Here is a 17257-nt window from a genome sequence, read left to right as displayed (position 1 = left end):
ATTTAGTTCTTTCTAGAAGGAGTCAAGAAAAGGAAAATCATGCAATAATCTGAAGATAAATACATAAACAGTTAATACATTTAGCCTAAAACCTATTAAAAAAAAGGAAATGTTTTTTAAACAGAAGTTCATGCTGCTACTGAATTTAAGTCCCTCATTAGTAGTACACATATATGGTGTTTATGGTGTATCACGTAATGCATGAGGGGCTATTATCATCCTCATTTTACAGATGAGGAAACTGGGGCAGAGAGTGGTTAAGAAACTTACCCAAAATTGATTTCAAAGTCTGGACTGTGTATAAATACCTGAAGTAGATGATTTCATAGTTTCTCTTTTAAACTTCCTTACAGAGAAGCAAACACTCTCCATTCCAAGAGTCAGTTTATGACTTGAATCTTCCTAATGAATTTGCCAGTAGAGTTATTGAAAAAAAATGGCTGGTTTAGAAATGGGCATACAATTCAAGCCAAACCAACTAGAGGTAATAAATATCATTTCGCAGACTTTTAGAGTGTTGAGAGAGAACGTCAAACTGCTTTTACTGGGTCTTCAAAGAGAAATGATTGTAAGTCAGGAAAGACGCTCCCTGAGAACAGAACAAGCAGAGACAGGAAGGAAGGAAGGAAGAAAAGGCGGTGGGGGGGGGTAAGAGAAGGAGGAAGAAAGAAAGAGTGGGGGAGGAAAAAGAGGGAAAGAAGAAAGGAAAGGGAAAAGAAGGAAAATAAAGGCATGGAGAGATAAAGACAAGTTTCTTGAATATATTGAATCTGAACAAATAAAAGCCCCAAGACCTTTAAGATATATGAATTATTTATTTTTATTAGGCCAATTGAGTTGGATTTCTGTTTCATACAAACACAAGCATATTGGGTACTTAATTTGTTTGGGACACAAAATTAAATAAAGCACCTGATAGCAAATATAATGCTGAAATTCTCATCTTGATTCTTTGTATTAAGAAAATACTACTCTTGTTCTCTTTTAAACATTAAGGTTTTATAAAATAGTTTAACTATGTATAAAATAACTAATAAGAACCTGCTGTATAACACAGGGAACTTTACTCAATACTCTGTAATCGCCTATATGGGAAAAGAAACTAAAAAAAAAAAAGAGTGGATATATGTAGATGTATAACTTTGCTGTACACCTGAAACTAACACAACATTGTAAATCAACTATACTCCAATAAGAATTTAAAAAATAGTTTATATAAGAAATGTGAACAGTCACTAACATGTTTGAAAACCACAAATTTGAACGACCTTTCATGTTCTAACATTCTCTAACATTCTGAATTTCCTTTTATAAAAAAAACTAGCAGATCAAAATATGTCCACTGATTATCAGAAAGTACTTTTTCACACTGAAGAAAGAGGGCAAAATTAGCAATTATTCCACCCTGATTCTGTGCCAGACATTATTCTAGGTTCTTTGTATAAATTAACTTGCATTTTCTATTAATTTTTTAAAATATCCTCCTTTCAACTGGATATATTGAATTTTCTTCCAACAATATGAAAGTTATGTATTCCAGGTTTTTCTTCTCTCTTTTTCAATTTTTCAGTCCCTGGTTTTATAGGCATATTATAATTTATGTGACACTTATTGTTAAATATCCCTTAAAAAAAAACAGATTCCTGAAAATTAGAAGATGTTTACAATATCTAAAATCAATACAGAAGTTTCATTTTCACTGAAGAATATATTGGAAACTTTATATAAAATGTGGAAACACCATAAATAAATAACCTTACTTAGGGAGATGAAGCTCAAATGAATAATAACTATACGAAGAGATGCTCAAGGTCTCTAATAATCAGGGAAATGTTGATTTAAACAAGAGGTACTACATAATACCCATCAGCTTGCAAAGAGGGAAGCCTCACCATATGTAGGTGAGATATAGGTAGATATGCACAGCTGGTAGGAGTGTAAACTGGTAAAGCTATTATAAAAAGTTTTCTGGATACATTAAGTTAAATCAATTACGTACTTGCTTTAAATCCAGCTATTTTACCACAGAAAAGTTCTTACGTCAATTTGTAAGAGAACAGAATTCATTGCAACTGTGTTTAGTGGAAAGTTGGGACAATCTATATGTTCATGTCTAGGGGACTGAATAATGAAAATATGGTGATGGTTACTATGCAACACCATGCATCAGAATGAAGCAATGGTCTAGATATACATATAATAGCCTGCATATAACTGAAAACAACACAGAGTGAAAATCATAGGAGAAAACAATGAGATTTACAGCATACTATCAATTTTGTGAGTTGAACACACACAAGCACAACAATAGGAGTAAAGACACACTAGACATTGAATGTTTGTGTCCCTTCGTATCTTGAAGCCCATGTGATGATACTTGGAAATGGGAGCTTTGGGAGGTGAGTAGGTTAGGGTGTTATATGTCACTCTTTAATATAAGATATATCGTACTTTCAATTTTACATTTGTTTGTATGATAATTTGGTTACCATCCATACCACCATTATAATCTAGCCTCCACAAAGACATGAATTGGGAGTTCTTTTGCTTATCTTCTCCCTGTACTTGGCTCACAGTAGGTATTGAATGAGAATAATTGAAATATTCAACTACCTAAATAAAAAGTAAAAGCACTTAGTTATGTCTAAATAGAGACTTTAATAAGCAGGTAGACGTTACCTACCTGAAGATTTTTATTTAGGAAAATACTTAGAGTTTTACCTGAAATATATATCCATGAGTGTGCATTTTATCTACTTTATTATTTTTCCTCCCATATTTCTTCAAAACACACATCCAGGATATGTGTCTCTAGTACTGGGGGAGATTTTTATTGTGAGGTATAAAGCAGAAGTTATTAGTGGATAACATACATTTCTGGCTATTGTTTTCCACAATCTTGAAGGTTCTGTATAAAGAGGGAAGGGATTTTGAAAGAGAGAGGATTAGGGGAGCAACAGAGGATATAATAGGCAGACAGGGAGATATATACCTGTACACATATGGAGAGGGGTTGAATTTGACTTCTCAAAAAATGCAAAGAAGCAGATGGACAGGTGCCTGGTGTATCCAAAAGCAAGTTGTGAACCCATGTCCCTCTCTCAAACAGCCAAGAAAGAAGGTAAGACCTCGACATTGCATGATGCTCTAACAGAAGCTAATTCTAAGTACAGGGCTTCCAGACTAAGCAAAACACTTGTCATCAAATTCAAAAGACCTCCCGGCATTGCCAAATAGGATATCATTAGTCACCATGATGGACTGAATAACTAAAACCCTTCTTCCATTTTCCTTACTTAAGGGAATAGAGTGCCAACAAAAAGAAACAAGACCCTTCTCAAAGGGTGGTTGTTGGATGACAGAACCATTCAGTTTTGTCAAAACACAGATTTCTGGGATCCAGCTCAGACCACCTAACACAGAATCTTTGGGGTTGTAGCTCTAAACTTCATGTTTTTAAAAACTTTATTTGAGCATATTGAAATTTAAGAATTATTGAGAGAAAGACAGCTTGGGTAGTCACAAGGAAAGAGTCAGAAACTGCCAATATTAGTAGTTTCAAAGAGTTGTTCAGGATTCAGACCCACCTCAAAAGCTGAGTGCTGCAAACTCAGAACAAAGAGAAGCAGCAAGTCTAGAATAAATCATAGCCAGAGACATAACATTGTCTGTCAAAGGACCAGATCAGAGGAAGAAACCCAGAGGAAATAACTATCCAAGAACAAGGCAAGCTAGCTGCTCAAAAGACTGCACTGAATCTCAGAAACCAGTTCATCTTTATGTGAGAGACAAAGTCATGATAGAAGAAGGATCAGACAACAGCAACGACGAGTGATAGATTTTCCAGTAGCTATGGATTCCAACTGTTTAGCCTCTTTTAGACTTTTCTGATGTGATAGAAACTCCTCCCAGTACTTGGTCAGTCTGAGCAAATAAATAGGAGTATGTGACTGGAGTGAAATATGATTTTGTGAAAAAAAGGCTGACGCTCAGCTGTAAGTTCAGTTGGCTTTTCAAAAATAAGGTATTTTGGTGAGGAATTCTCTAGTCTATTTAACTATATTTAAGCTTGTTTTGCCAAAATATTAAACACAGTTTTCCAGAGAGAGTAAACTATTTAGGATAAACCAGAGAAGTAACTGCAAATGATTTCATTACATAAGGAAGAAAAATTAAATATGGCAGCATGTTATTATCGAGAAATAAAGATAGGAAAATAAGTGCTATAAGTGTTTATTTTCTATTCATTTGGCAAGGCATTTTTTTTTTACTTGACATACTATTTTTAGATGATTGCTCATTCAGTTATTCTACTTCATGTTAACAAGGGAAACCTACTATACTTGACATGAGCTTTGATTTATAGCCGTAAATTGAAGGAAAAAATAAAAACGCAAACATCAGACACACAGAAGCAATTTATTCACCCTATCAGTTGACAGCTTCAAATTCCTAGTAATATGTTCTAGTGTGAGATAAGGAGATGTCATTCAAAGGTAAAGGAAGAATAAACATCTCGGCAAAAAACAGTGGTCAGAAACTATAATCTCTATGAACTAATGCCCAAGAAAATTCCAAAGTGGATAATTTGTTCACCCTTGAACTATTATTTTCCCTCACTTATTTGATTATGTTTTATTTTAAACTCACATTATCTCACATTCATTCATCACATAGAGTTTTACATTTCTTTCATCAGTTTCAATTTAAAGATTGGTTCTCTCAAAATCAGTTGAAAGGTTTCAACTAAAACATGCTCTTTAGGAGTGGTCGAGCCCAGATTGCTCTGTTGGGGTATCAGAAGTGAAGTAAAACACAGAATCTGTTGATTAACATATGGGGTATCAGAATGTCCCTTTTCTTTTCCTGCTTTGACTCTTCAGTCAACCTGGCAGACACCCCTGGGGAAAGTCATCAAAACTAGTTTTCAGAGGTTGGTAACAATTTCTCAGGGAACATTCTAAGTATCCTATTTTCAAGAAGGATTACAGTTTAATATGCTCACTTTGAATATCTTTTCTTATTACCTAATTGGCTGAAGTTATTAAAAACTTCTCAGTGAGTTGAGTTTCAATTCACACCTTGTAGAAAAGGCTAAATTATGCACACGGAAGACTTTTGCAACAGAACAAGCAGTGTTGCTCTTTAGAGCGACTCACTATGATGCAAAAAGTAGGGCCTGAAGCTAGACTCTGAGATTTAATGCTCACCTCCTTAGACCAGGTGAAGTGCAACATTTAACACCAATCTTTACTTTTCGGTTAATACAGCTCATTATGGACCATCTGGCTTGACTGTTCTGCCATTTCCGGCATAATTTTTTTTACAAGACTAGAAATGTACATCTTTTTCAAAAAAGTAAAATGTCATACTAGCAAGGTGGTTTCAAGGAGAGGTGCTAAGAGTAACTTTGGATTCATTCAAAAAAAGGTTCTAAAATACAGGTAAAATATTTCAGTAGTGAAATGTTTTAGAGAGACATTTAAACGCTTACCTGTAATTCCCTTACATCTATCATTGTAATTACTTCAATTGTAGGGCTCTGAGTAATTTCCCTGCACTTCGATTGTAGATACTGGGGAGAGCTATTTGATTCATGAGTTGCTCAAATCAAATCTCCAAAGTCCATAAGCAGAGATGCATTGGCTATTTCTCCATGTTCTTGACACAACTGCTTGAAGGATTTAGTCCAAAAATGAGCTTTTCCCGCTATGATTCTAATAATTTTCAATTATTTAAAAAAGCGCTCATATTTGAGAGTTACATAAATATAGCTTTGCTAAAGACTGCCGAATATCAAACATGACATTCTGTAAAATGTCCAAAGATTTCATAGAACTAAGCTTCCATCTGTATATCAGAAGTAAAGACATCCAAATAGCACAGCACTTACCTTCATGTCTTTTCTTTTTATCCTACAGGCACCATCTGCTGAGCAGCTCTAGTTAGTTTTAAGCTTCTTGTACCTAACCTTTTTGCATTCATGCTCCAGCATTGCATAAGTATGGGTTGAAACCTGCTTGACCATAGTTTTACAGTTGGAGTCTCTTAATGTCTCTTATCTTTAATTTCTACTCCCTTCATTGAAATAAGAGATATTAATTAGAAGTTCAAATAAATCTAATGGAAAAGTAAGATGGCCCTGAAGATGGTCAGTCAAGCATTGGGTCCTTTATAATAGTTTAATCAAAAGGCCTTTGATGATGAAATCTTAAGCATTTTTCTGAGGCCTTTAGCTCAGTCTGTTGACTTAACAGTGAGCCTAACTTACTTTAAAACATGAAAACATTTACCAAGAAACAAGAAAGTCACTATTTTACCCAAACGCAGCATGTCAAACAAAAGTTCTGCAGGCAGCGATAGAGTGGTTTGGAGGCGGAGACACAGCATGGTAAGTGGTTGTGTAGTTTGAAGTTAAAAAAAACTATGGCTGTTAGCTCTATTCTCCACACCCTCTCCAGCATTTATTGTTTCTAGATTTTTTCATGATGGCCATTCTGACTGGTGTGAGATGATATCTCATTGTAGTTTTGATTTGCATTTCTCTGATGATTAATGATGTTGAGCATTCTTTCATGTGTTTGTGGAGAAAAGAGAACACTCTTGCACTGCTGGTGGGAATGTGAATTGGTACAGCCACTATGGAGAACAGTATGGAGGTTCTTTAAAAAACTACAAATAGAACTACCATATGACCCAGCAATCCCACTACTGGGCACATACCCTGAGAAAACCGTAATTCAAAAAGAGTCATGTACCAAAATGTTCATTGCAGCTCTATTTACAATAGCCAGGACATGGAAACAACCTAAGTGTCCATCATCAGATGAATGGATAAAGAAGATGTGGCACATATATACAATGGAATATTACTCAGCCATAAAAAGAAACAAAATTGAGCTATTTGTAATGAGGTGGATGGACCTGGAGTCTGTCATACAGAGTGAACTAAGTCAGAAAGAGAGAGACAAGTACCGTATGCTAACACATATATATAGAATTTAAGAAAAAAAAATGTCATGAATAACCTAGGGGTAAGACAGGAATAAAGACACAGACCTACTAGAGACTGGACTTGAGGATATGGGGAGGGGGAAGAGTAAGCTGTGACGAGGCGAGAGAGTGGCATGGACATATATACACTACCAAGCGTAAGATAGATAGCTAGTGGGAGTCAGCCGCATAGCACAGGGAGATCAGCTCGGTGCTTTGTGACCACATGGAGGGGTGGGATAGGGAGGGTGGGAGGGAGGGAGATGCAGGAGGGAGGAGATATGGGGACATATGTATATGTATAACTGATTCACTTTGTTATAAAGCAGAAACTAACACACCATTGTAAAGCAATTATATTCCAATAAAGATGTAAAAAACAAAAAAACACTATGGCTGTTAGCTCTATTCAGTTCTGCTATTTCCTATTTTTAACCATTTTTAGCTGATTGTTATACAAAGTAAAGTAAGTTTATTCTACAAAAAGTACAATAAGAACCGACATGAAGTTTTCTCTATGTGAATCAGATACAACTACCAATAGTAAGTACTCTTTAGGTTAACTTCTTAGTCCTTTTGCCCAAGTTAGAAAGTTATGTATAACCCCTAGTAAGCACTCAATAAATATTTATTAAATAGATAGTTGCTTTGGTGATATTTTGTATCAACATTACTAGCTATTTTAATCCATATAGTGTACTGTCCCCTGAATATTTATAACCCTCAAGCTTCTAAATCTTACTCTAAAATTGCCACAAAACAAAGACTTTTCCAGGACCGTTCCTGCCTCATGATAGGATTTTCTTCTTTTTTTCTTTCTGTTACCTATATATCTTTCCCTTCAGGTAAATATATTCCCCAGAGTTAATATTTTGCTCATGCCCTACAAATAATGGCTTAATATCTTTCCACTCCAAAGACTCGAAGTACTTAACACTGGGTACCTAGATTCTCAAAGCATAAATTCACAGGTTCCAACAATACTGTTGAATTTTACTTTGGAAGAATCACCAGGAAGCAATTAATTTTCCTCATGATGTTCTAGGCAGACAGTCACAGCCATATTAAAATTTAGAAGCACATAATAATCAGTATAAACAAACTAAAAATAACTGGCACTCATCAATTGAACTTTTTTTGAAAAGTAATTCTTTTACCCAATTTATATGAAACATGAAGTTACATAGTTTCTATTGTGCTACGTTATTAGTTCTAAATGTTGTTTTCACTTGCAAATAATATTTTATTATGAGATATGATTAGTAAGATCATGGTGAGACAAGATGAAATCAAATAAAACCTGTGTGTGTGTGTGTGTGTGTGTGTGTGTGTGTGTGTGTGTGTGTGTGTGTGTGTATGTGAATGTATCCCTGTTTCTTTTGCTTCCTTTGTCCTCTCAGGTCAGACCTTTGGCACAGGTGCTGCCAACGCAGTGCTAGAACACCCACCATTGTCTCCCACATGGGAAGGGCAGGGAAAGAAGAGGGAGACTAAGGTCAGCTCTGAACTGGTTCACAATTTGGGCCTTGAGAAAAAACTGAATTATGGTTTTCTACCATTCAACTCTTCATGGAGGAAAGAGAGTGACTAGGTGATCCTAGGATTTAAGAGGCTTCAGAGGGAGGAAAATAATGCATTTTCACATCTTAGTTTAAATAAGAAAAAACCTTTTTGTTTGTTTGTTTACACATAGAAGAAGGTGAAAGGGAATAAATACAAGATAGATATAGCTTCCTCATGATTAAATTAATTAGCACTAAAGTGAAGGAAATGCTAATGGGTAGAGAGATGGAGCTGACCACACAACGTGAACCTGGAGTGGGTGTAGTAGTAAGGTAATTTTTGCCTGAGAATGTTCCTCCCTTCCAAGATACCAAAGCAACAGCTCTTCTTATGAAGCCCCTTGATTTCTCCTCAGATTGTTGTAACACAACAGTGAGTGTGAAAAATTTGGAAAAATGATCCATTCTGAAGGGTTGCTTGAAAAATAGATGAGAGGATAGCTATATTATAACTTCTATATGTACAAAAGGCGAATAGGGCTATAACAGTATCATATGTCTACAGGACTACAAAGATGTAACTCTGCAAAAATAAGTACTGGGGATTAAAGATTTATCGTGCTAAAAAAGAAGAAAGAACAGAAAGGACAACAAAAATGGTATCTAAAAAAGAAAATAGGGCTTCCCTGGTGTGCAGTGGTTGAGAGTCCAACTGCCGATGCAGGGGGCACGGGTTCGTGCCCCGGTCCGGGAGGATCCCACGTGCTGCGGAGCGGCTGGGCCCGTGGGCCATGGCCGCTGGGCCTGCGTGTCCGGAGCCCGTGCTCCGTGGCGGGAGGGGCTGTGACAGTGAGAGGCCCATGCAAAAAACAAAAAATAAAGAAAATAATATATATATAGAGAGAGAGAGAGAGAGAGGAGTACTATCTAAGCATGACACAAAAGGTAGAAATATTAAGATGAAACACTAAAACTTTCGATAGGGAAAAAAATGAAAGGTAGCTGAAAGGGGGTGGGGGACATTTCCAGCATAACAAAGTGTTCATTTTTTTAACATGGGAAAAAAAAAAATTGAGTACCAAACCTATAAAAATAAAAAGACTACAATTTTTAAAATACGAGAAAAAAGAACACATATCCAATTTGCCAGAGTATTATAGTAAAGATATTTAAAAATCTCATACATCTTTTTAGTCATCAAAAATGCATACTAAAAATACTAATTTCACCTATGAAAGTGGATTTTTTAAGTGGTAACCAGTTTTTTTTTTTATAAATTTATATTTTTATTCATTTATTTTTAGCTGCCTTGGGTCTTCGTTGCTGTGTGCAGGCTTTCTCTAGTTGCGGCAAGTGGGGGCTACTCTTCGTTGTGGTGCAAGGTCTTCTCTCTGCGGTGGCTTCTCTTGTCATGGAGCACGGGCTCTAGGCACACGGGCTTCAGTAATTGTGGCACGCAGGCTCAGTAGTTGTGGCTTGTGGGCTAAGAGCGCAGGCTCAGTAGTTGTGGTGCACGGGCTTATTAGTTGCTCTGCGGCATGTGGGATCTTCCCAGCCCGGGGCTCAAACCTGTGTCCCCTGCATTGGCAGGCAGATTCTCAACCACCGCACCACCAGGGAAGTCCCTAACAACCAGTTTTTGACTAAACATTCTAGGATATGTTTTGTTTCACATACTACACATTAGTATTCCTACAAATTTTCTGAAAGAAATTTTGGAAGTGAGTTTCAAAAGCTTGTAAAAAGTTAATTTCTGGAAATCGTAAAGAAACAAAGATATGTAGAAAGAGTTATAAAGTTGTATATTTTGGGGACTTTCCTGGTGGTCCAGTGGTTAGAACTCTGCACTTACACTGCAAGGGGCATGGGTTCGATCCCTGGTCAGAGAGCTAAGATCCTGCAAGCCCTGCGTGGTGCAGTCAAAGAAGAAATAAAAAAATTTACATCTTGTTATTACAAAGATTGGAAGTGATATATTTAAATATGGATATAATTTTTTACAAATAAAGTTCAATTATTACCAGAGACCTATCTTCTTAGTAATTCATGTTCACTGGATTATATCAGTTCAACTATAGACACCTAATGGTATAACTTATATAACATATGTATAATATGTTTTGAAGATGTTACCATTAGATGAGTTATACTGAAAAGAAGAGTATGAGTTTAGCAAACTATTGGATTTGAATCTACCTATTACTAGATTTGTGACTATGGTTGAGTTATTTTTAATTAATAATCATCCATTAAAAATACTTTAGAGGGTTGTTAAAAAAAATGAGATAATAAGTGGAAAGTACTTGGAAATGTGCTCAGTACCTGCAATGGACTGAATGCTTTTGTCCCTCCTCCCCAAATTTATATGTTGAAAACCTAACCCTCAAGGTAGATGGTATTAGGAGGTGTGGCCTTTGAGAGGTGACTAGGTGATGAGTGCTCTGCTCTCCTGAGTGGGATTAGTGCCTTTATAAAAAAGACTCCAGGGTTTCCCTGGTGGCGCAGTGGTTGGGAGTCCGCCTGCCGATGCAGGGGACGCGGGTTCGTGCCCCGGTCCGGGAAGATCCCACATGCCGCAGAGCGGCTGGGCCCATGAGCCATGGCTGCTGAGCCTGTGCGTCCGGAACCTGTGCTCTGCAACAGGAGAGGCCACAACAGCGAGAGGCCCGCGTACCACAAAAAAAAAAAAAGACTCCAAAGAGCTCCCTCGCCCCTTCCACCATGTGAGGTTACAGTGAGAAGACTGCTGTTTATAAGAAAGTGGGTTCTAATTAGACACCAAATCTGCTAGTACCTTGATCTTTAACTTCCCAGCCTCCAGAACTATGAGAAACAAATTTCTGTTGTTTATAAGCCACCCAATATACGGTATTTTGTTACAGCACTATAAAGGGACTAAGACAGTACCTAAGAACTAAAATAATATTGATGATAATAATAATAACTTAAATGCTATTATGGCCTTCATCATTATCCTTATCAGACCAGAAGTAAAACTCTTCAAACAAAACTTTAAAAAATGTCAAATTAAGACCCAGATAAAACTTTCTTTTATACTATGTTTACTAGGAAAACAATAATAAGTTTAAATGAAATATCATTTCTAAGAACCGAAAATTTGTACTCTGTGACCCTTATAAAACCATACACAACTTTATTTAATTTATTAAATGCTTTTTAAGTGAGGAATTGAATTTTTCTTCTTATGATTATATTGTTTTTCTATGAAGTAGAATACTATCAGTATGCATCCTATTTATACTTTAATAATAGGGAAAATATACACCTTACGTATGATACTTTCCTATGTTCACTTCCCCCCTAAAAATGCCTTCCTCGTTTTACTCATTTTGTAGTTGCTTAATTATTAAAAACACATTCATCTTGAAAACATTATCAATCAATCAATAGGTATCATGCATGGATTTCATGACCATACAAGAAGCAGTGGAAATAGTTATTATCTACAGAAAATGATGGCATATATTTTTTTAAATGCCAAATGTATTGTGTGTGGCTCAGAAGCTCCTTTGTACCTGCATCTAATTTACTGTACATGTTGACCACAGATTAAATGAAATTAGCCCTGATAAAGGATTAGATGAGGAAGACAAGGAGGGGCCATATATAGTAAAATTTTTATAGTGATTTACCAAGTCATTATGCTTCACTTCCCCCCACTGCTAATTAACTTATTTACACGTATTTCTTCTTTAAAACTATTGTCACTTTAAAAATCTTTCAATTAAAAAAAAAGCTTGTTTAATTGAACTCTAAATACTCTAAGATGTCTTTTTAGACAGTGACGAATATATACATTTTAATAATAAATCCAGAATAACATAATCTACATTTGGGGACCCTTGCATATATAACTCGTTATTACATACAACTCATTATTTTAAAAAGAAATATAAAGAAATTGTAAAATTTCTTACATAACATGTTAGAGGCATAAAACAATAAAATAAGGTACTGTGATTCAGAACCTAGCCACAGAGAAAGACAGCAAATGTTTGTGAATTCATGGTTGCTATAATTCTGCTTATGAATAATAAAAACTATAAATATTTAGAGTTGAATAAAGCCGCATTAGTAATAAACTTAGGTTTTCATATCTTTCCTTAGAAGTGATCGATTATAAGTAACGTATGGATATGACAAAAAAATAAAATCAATCATTCATTTTGATCCAGAAGTCCAAGACTACTTGAGATACAGTTCCTCTTATAAATTATAATTCTTACCCCTAGAAAATACAACCACTACTCTGGCTAGTTATCTTTTGCTTTAAAAACGTGCCTGGTTAGAAAGAAACAGAAATTTTGATAATTTAGATTTACATTGATAAATCTAATGTACACGTCCCACTTGCTAAGAGTTTTTCATTATTATATTGTAATTCTGCTGTAACACTGATAGTAAATACCCAAATGTGTTTAAAATTCATCATGTAACATGTGGCCCATTTAGAAAATCTATTACCATCTAACACACTTTCTCCAAAGGGAAGAAAAGCTTTTCATGAGTTAAATATATTTTAGGTAGTGTTCTGATGTGACTGCGTAATAAATTTACAGCAATAAAGCAAATGCTTATAAATTCAAAATAGCCACATTTAGGACTAAACCAGATGACTTTGTGTGGAAGTCTAATGGTCCTTAAGTCAAGAATATTTATAGATCTGAAAGAAAAATCAGAATACAGCAGCAGACAAAGGACTTAAAAATTGCAGAGTTTTCGGAGCCAACCAGAAAATTTAAATTGAGCCTTTTATAAACCTAATTGGGAACAATCTTTTAATGACTAACATACAACAATGTAAACAGCAAAACCTCACCTGCTTTAGCTGCCATAGCATATTTAAATTGGATAGTTAGAAAAATACTAGCTGCACATTTGCTTGGCTTAGCTACAGCAAAATCAATAAAAAAATTAGTAAGATCGTATTGAGTTTATCAGAGATGAAAGCATTGTATCAAATTACTTTATTAAAATAAAAACATTTTAAAAGGTTTTTAGTCTGACTACAATTTTTGTTAAGCTAAATTTTAGCTCCAAATCTATTTTATTGACATATAAAATCATCATGTGGTAGACTAATAAGGTCACAATTTCTTTGACATTTTCTGGAGACTTGAGGTCTGTTTCCCCTCTCTTGCATTTGGGCTGGCCTGCGATACGTTGACCAATAGACTAGGACAGAAATGACACAATGCCTGATCCAGGACTACCCTTGAGGTGAATGGCAATTCCCATCTTGGCCTTTCAGAGTTGCCTTTTGGAACTTCCTTTTGCAACTGCCATTTAAGAAGTCTGACAGCTCTGAAATGGAGCCAGACTCTATGGTCCTTGCCCCCCATCCCCCATGTCCTCAGCCTGACTTTCATCTGTGGAAAAACTTTAGCCAAGGAATAAGTTTAATCAGAGAAGTGAGAAAATGCAGAAACAAAGAAAAACAGTCAAAGGAGACCAAATAATAATAGTTTAGTCATTAAGTATAGTCAAAGACATTAGCTCCTTCTTAAGGGCTATAGATAATATTCTGAGCCATAAGCTGTGAGCTGTCTTATAGATACTGAAAGCCCAACCAGGTGGAAGAAGGTAACTACATGATGACCAGACTGTAGCCATGACATAAGCTGCCACAATTCCAAGAATTGGCCTCAAAGAAATGGAAACAAACCAACCCCGGAACTGAAGATTAACTGTACCTAAAACAATCAAGATAACGCTGGTCAGACCACCAATGACCAATTTCAAGATGACTGTCAGAGCTGACTGTGCTGTTTCTGCATGTAGCCTCCTCCCTCTGTCTATAAAAGCTCTTACCCACTGATTGTCAGTAGCGGGGAGTTGGCCTCTGGACAGGTATCTGCCTCCCCCACCCTCCAGCAACCAAAATAAAGCAAACTGTCCTTTCCACCAACCTGGCCTCTTTAATGGCTTTTGAGCGGTGAGCAGCCGGACCCCACTTTCAGTTACAACTCTGCTGGAGAGACCCACAAGTAGTGACCCTAAAAATACGGGAATAGGGAGAGGGGCACAGATGAACACAGTCTTCTAGCTATCTCCACCATGTCACCAGAAAGGAAGTGTAACTGTCTGGTGCCTCATCTATAGCCTATCTGCCCAGCTGCCAAGACAATATACCAAGTGATTCTAGTTGACACCACATGAACTAGAAGAAGAATCAGCCATCCAAGCCCTGCCTGAATTCCTCAGCCACAAAATTGTGAGATATAATGAAATGGCTGTTGTTTTTAGCCACTAAACTTTGAAGTAGTTTATTAAACAGCAATAACTAACCACAAAACATAAGCTCTTAGAACTAAGACACCATGCAAAGATAGCGAGAGTATTCTAATGCTGGCACTTATCTATCCTTTTGACAGTGCATTAGTACATACATTTGGAAAATAAATATGGTGAAATGTGATATGTTTCTAGAGCCATGAAGAGTCTCCTATGCTTTGTCTCAAAAAATTTTGAAGAATTTGATCTAAAGAAGTCATTCAACATAAGCAAAAAATATATGTAATGATTATATATAAAGTATATTATATTATATATAAATTATGTATAAATATATTATTATACACTATATATATATATTATTAAGTGGAAAGTAGCAACTATGATTAGTAAAAATGAGGTATAATGAAATAAGTTATGGTGTATCAAGGAGGCCAGTATTATGTATTAAGTAAAATAATAATTTTGAAGACTGTAGGTATTTGAAAAATACTTCTGCATATATTGTATAGTGGAAAAAGCAAACTATACACTTGTATCTATTCTATTGTTAAATATGTATACAAGTTACATATACTACTCTAGAAAAGAGCATGAACAAACAAAAACAATATACTTATAAAAATTTTTGGAGAATTTTAAACTTTAATATTTTTGTTATATTCCTTGGATAGTAAAGTAGATTTTAAAAAGTAATAGCTTAAGGATATGGACTGACACAACAAATGCTATATATGCATGACCTTTTAAACAGTTGGTAATTTCAAAGAGCATTACCAGACAATGAATCGACTTCAGAAAGAAAATAAATTTACCCATGAAACAATAGAAGGAATATATAACCCTTCAAATGTTAGTTCTCCTCTATGTAACTTTAGGAAATCTGACCGGTTGCAACAGGATTTATACCATAATCACCTTGTATTTCTTGTATCTGACAAATCCTAATATGTAGTTAGCACTCAGAGTTTTATGAATAAATGAAAATCTGTGGCAAATCATGTTACCACTGGAATAGCTATTAATGTTACAATTTGCACATATGGCGTACAGTGCACATAGATGCACCATTCTTATACTTCAGAAATGATTTGCGATTCGTCTAACAGTTTTTAAGACATAGAATGTTCTTTATATCAACTTATTTGATTTACGAGTTATTTCCTGTTAGAGGATCATTCAAGTGCTCTTTTACATGTTGGCTTTTTTACTATTGTCTATTCTCTGTCAATATCTTTCAATGAACTTCAATAAAATAAATGATTACTCAAGTGATGTGACTCCCTCCCCCAACTGAAGAAACATGACAAGACAGTTAAAAGAAAGAGGAACAAAATGATTTTTAAAATTTAATTCTTTCTCTGGTGAGTTTACATAGAAGAGCTTGAAGTCAACTTTAGGTTGTAACTTCATTACTCCTAGCACATGGAGGAATCTACTAACCAAAGCAAAATAAGATAAAACAAATGAACAAAAAAAACGAGTGAATTATTCTTAAGTCCATATTTAATCATTGTTCTCATCAAAGGAATACTGAAGTAGCTGAACTGATGTTTGTCTGAAAATACTTGCTATAGCTTCTTAACCTTTTGAGGAAGTGCCAAACTGTTTTCCAAAGCGACGCATTACTTTATATTCCCACCAGCAGGGTGTAAAGGTTTCAATTTCTCTACATCCTCATTAATATTTGTTATTATCTGAATTTTTGATTAGAGCCATCCTATTGAGTGTGAAATAGTATCTCATTTTGGTTTGATTTGCAATTCTCTAATGACTAATGATGTTACACATCTTTTCATGTGCTTATTGGCCATTGCATATATTCTTTAGAGATGTGTCTATTCAGATCCTTTACCCATATTTTAATTGAATTATCTTATATTATTGAGTTATAAGTATTTGCTCCATTTTCCGGATACAAGTCTCATATCAGTTAGAGGACTTGCAAATATTTTCTCCCATTATGAGTGTTGCCTTTTCACTTAGTTGATGATGTTCTTTGAAACACCAAAATATATAATTCTGATAAACTCCAATTAATCTATTTTATTTCTCTTCTCACTGGTGTGAGATGGCTTTTGGAGGAGAGGATTATGATCAGTACTTTGGGTGAACATTTTTACAGCCAGAGGCCATGAATTTTGTCCATAGAACACAGGTGCCTTGTGCATGACCCTAATCCTCCAGCAACTCTTCTGGTCTTAATCACATACCAGAGACTTTTGGCAGCTGAAGACTCATGGCACCTCTATGGGATTAGAAAGCAAAGAGACAAAGACCCTAATCCTTAAAGAATGTGACATGTTTCTTGTAGTCCAAAAAGCAGAATCCTCAGGGACCCCTGGTTAAACTTGAATTGCCTTTTAAACAATATATACACGGAATCCAGCTTGCATATGTTAAACTGCTTGACCAACTAGTTTTCTTTCCAGTTGTATGGCATAAACTCTTTGAATAAATATTTCATTCACTTTCTATGAAAATACTGTAAGTTATTAGCTGTTTAT

Source organism: Stenella coeruleoalba, assembly GCF_951394435.1.
Source record: "Stenella coeruleoalba genome assembly, chromosome: 5".
NCBI lineage: Eukaryota > Metazoa > Chordata > Mammalia > Artiodactyla > Delphinidae > Stenella > Stenella coeruleoalba.
The sequence above is the reverse complement of the archived record's forward strand: the minus strand, read 5'-3'. Positions refer to the sequence as shown.